The 3643-nt window shown below is 34.8% G+C and overlaps 1 protein-coding gene across 1 annotated transcript in view; it reads left to right on the forward strand.

Moving 5' to 3' along the window:
- LOC109844432 (serine-threonine kinase receptor-associated protein-like) overlaps positions 1-3643 on the forward strand; it is a 16363-nt gene that overhangs the window by 6473 nt on the left and 6247 nt on the right. The gene's annotated exons all lie outside the window — the stretch shown is intronic.

Raw genomic sequence — 3643 nt, forward strand, 5'->3', positions numbered from 1 at the left:
CGCCAGGTGCGCCCCTCAATAAGCCTGATACATTGTACAAAGATAAACATCGCAAAACAAAAAGATATACGTGGTTCAGACTTCTAAGAAAGACCTTCGTCTACGGGATGTTAATAACTTTAGTTTAAATTTAAATTACAAACACAAGAGGAAAAATGTTAACCATTAATTCTCAAGGAGCTAAATTCCTTCAAGTTATTTTCGTCAAAAATTTTAAGGAAATGTTTTGTTTGTTGTCCTTGTGACCGTTCTTCTGCATCGAGTCAGTCCTTTAAGCACACATCTCCATGTGTGCTACTGTAAGTTGTATTCTCCATTCGGAAATGACTCTCCCGTCTGTTGAAAATGCACTTTTTGATGCGACCATGGAAGCAATAGCTAATATTTCTCTACTCGTAGTAGATAGAACATGGTCGTTGTGGGCTTCTTTCTTCCAATATTCAAGTACATTAAAAGACTCATGGATTTTCTCCATCTGAGGGTGCGCTTTCCAGATACATTCAGACTTCAGTCAAACCTGCATTTGAGATTTGCTTTTGTTTATTTGCTCACTATTTTCTTCATCCATTTTAGCATCGAAATAGAACTACTATTGGATGAGCTTGACATGCGTCCTTCTTCTGAAACCTGTGATGAACATGTAACATCTCTATACAAAGAGTATACTTTATCTAGAGTTTTCTTAATCTCTTTTACAATATTTGCTCTATCATGCCCATAACCTATATTGTTAGAAACATCCTTAAGCATTTCAGATAAATTATCAAGTTTAATTCTGGGATCCATAGTAGTTGCTAAATAAAAATAAATGGCATATTTTTTAAATATTTTTTAGACTACACTCCATATCCCTGATGCAACCGCAAGAAAGTCGTGAGTTCTCTATTCTGCAAATAATTTAGCAATATTATTAAGATGATAAAACACTAAATGAATAGTAAATTAGCAAACTCTAGAAAGTGTTCTTGTTGCTGCCTCAAACTTCTCAAGAAAATGACAGAAAGCTTCATAAAGATTTTACTCGTTGGATGTTATGGAAAGATCAGATAGCTGTTCACGTTCAATAAATGCATCAACGGCTTTTCGGTAAGGGATGTCATCACTAAGCATTTAATAAGTAGTGTTCCATGTTGTCTTAACATTAATTCGAAGAACTTTTCTTCTCCAGCCATAAACATCGCAACACTCCGTAAAGGACTTTTTTTGAACCACTACCTCATAAAAGTGATAAATCATTTTAGTTTCTGTAAATGCCAACCAATCAAGATATTTCATTCTATCATGCACACAAAGATTAATAATATGATAAACACATCTAATATGAAAAAATTTACTCTTTGTTATTGGATTAAGAATTTCTCTCAATTTTGAAATTACCAATGTGTTCTCTGAAGCATTATCAAAAGATATAGAAATTTTTTCCTCTCTATCCCATAATCACGACAAGTTTATGAAATTGCATCACAAATGCCTTGTACATTGTGCGGATATTCAAACCTTTTGAGTGACATTTTTTTTTTGTAAAACGTAACTTTTTTGTAAAACGTAATTTCATCAATATAATGTGAAGTAATACCAAATATAATGATTGTGATTGAGAGGCTCCCAAACATTAGAAGTCAAAACTATCTTGGTAGCTACAACAAATAAAGTAGCTTGCATAATATTTTTTTTAGCACAGAAGAGATGTTCAATTTCTATCGTAATTGTTCTTCTGCTATTTTTTTGATATTCTGGACAAAAAACTTTTAATATATTTAAAAAAAATTATTTTCAGTAATATTAAAAAGAAGTTTAGCTTGCACAATAAACTTAGCTAAGTTTTCCTTAGTGAGTTTAGGTTTATACTTGAATATCGATAACCTACTTGTACCTTCAACAATTTGTGGTTAAATTCTCTTTTCCACCATCTAGAAGGTCTCAGGGTTTTTTTTCTAGATGCCGAGATAGTGATCATGTTCCACAATTCTTCCCAAATTTATAGTTGTATTGACATTAAACGTGTTGATCTGTCACCGTCCGAATCTAGAAATTTTTCGAAAAAAGGCCAAACCCTTGAAGAATCTTCTGATTTTCTCCATTTATTAGAAGCATGTTTTGTTTTTGTTTCAGTTATTTCTTCTTCAGTTCGTGCCTCTGGAACTTCAGTATCTGAAGATTGAAAAGTCAGAGACGGACGTCAAGGAGGTCGAGGTGGAGGCTAAAAAGAGATAGAATGTCTTGCCACCATAGAATCTGTCGTCATTCTATTGGAGAAAGTGAAATAGAATGTCTAGAAGTAGAGTTTAGAGGGGCAATACTTGTGGTTACTCCAGGATACGTAAAGGGAACGATACCAGTGGGATCATCAATTTAGCAGGTGGGAGCAGAAGGCAAGGTTTTAAATATCAATTATCGGTGATATATCGGACGGTCAAAATCCATATCAGATAATAGATATCGGGGATAAGTAATATTTATCGGAGTGACGTTACCGGATGTTGATATACATAATATAATATTCTAAAATATACCTAACCAAATTTAATAAAATATAAACATGCCAAAATATAAATAATTACATTTAGGATCACTAACCAATAGTAGAAATTCAGATCAGATCGGGTTTAAAGTGCATTGAATAGGCGATTGTTGTTTGAAATTAAAATTCAAATCAAAGGCCGATAATCTCGATTTTTAGGCCGACAATATTTGTCGATAACTCACTTTATCGCCACATTATCGACGATAAACATTTGAAAACGATACCCGATTTAGAATCGAACTTATCATCATAGACGGACCCCAAAAGTGATAAATCACCGATAATATCAGTTTATCGGTTGATATTTAAAACATTGGTAAAAGGGTAGTAAGAATCGTAAGGTGCATTATGAATTTGGTCACTACTACTACCACCAGCTTCATGTGAATAATATTGAGAATGTGAGAAAGGCGTATAACAACTTACACTGGCAACAGATGAGGAAGAGGAAGAGTACTGTGAGGAGGATGAGTAGGGAGAGTATTGTGAAGAAGGTGAGTAGTGATCCGTTTTATAATGGAAGATTTTTTTAAAGGAAACTTGGCAGAGAGTGTAGATTTTTTGTAATTAGAATGAGATGGATTGATAGAAGTTGTGAGATATGAGGGTGAAGCGGGTCCTGTTTATAGCAAAGGGAAGATGTTCCTTGGACCCTGGGATCATTTTAAAAATTTAAAATTTAAAAAGAAAGCTGTTGGCTTTCTCTTTTTAGCGATCAGCCTGTTGCTGATTGCTAAAAAGAGAGAGCCAGAGAGAGCCATGCTTTCTCTTTTTAGCAATCAACCTGTTGCTGATTGCTAAAAAGAGAGTCTAGCTCTCTTTGTAGTAAGCTCTCTTTTTTCTGATAAAAAGAGAGCCAACGAGAGAAAACCATTAGCTCGCTTTTAGCGAAAAAGCGAGTGCCTCTCTTTTTAGCAAAAAAGAGAGCAAAAAAGAAGGGACAGAACCTGCTGCTAGCAGGCTAGATTGGGCCAAATTTGCTTTATTATTACTTTTTTGCCCTAAAAAAGTAATAATTAAATCCAAGTTGGACCAGGCCGGGTCAATGGAGGGCCGGACCTATTTCTCTAGTCGTGAGTCTTGGGCCCGGCCCACTATCACGGGCTGGGTCAATGGTGG

This window comes from Asparagus officinalis, chromosome 6 (genome assembly GCF_001876935.1).
Source record: "Asparagus officinalis chromosome 6, Aspof.V1, whole genome shotgun sequence".
In the NCBI taxonomy this organism is placed as follows: domain Eukaryota; kingdom Viridiplantae; phylum Streptophyta; class Magnoliopsida; order Asparagales; family Asparagaceae; genus Asparagus; species Asparagus officinalis.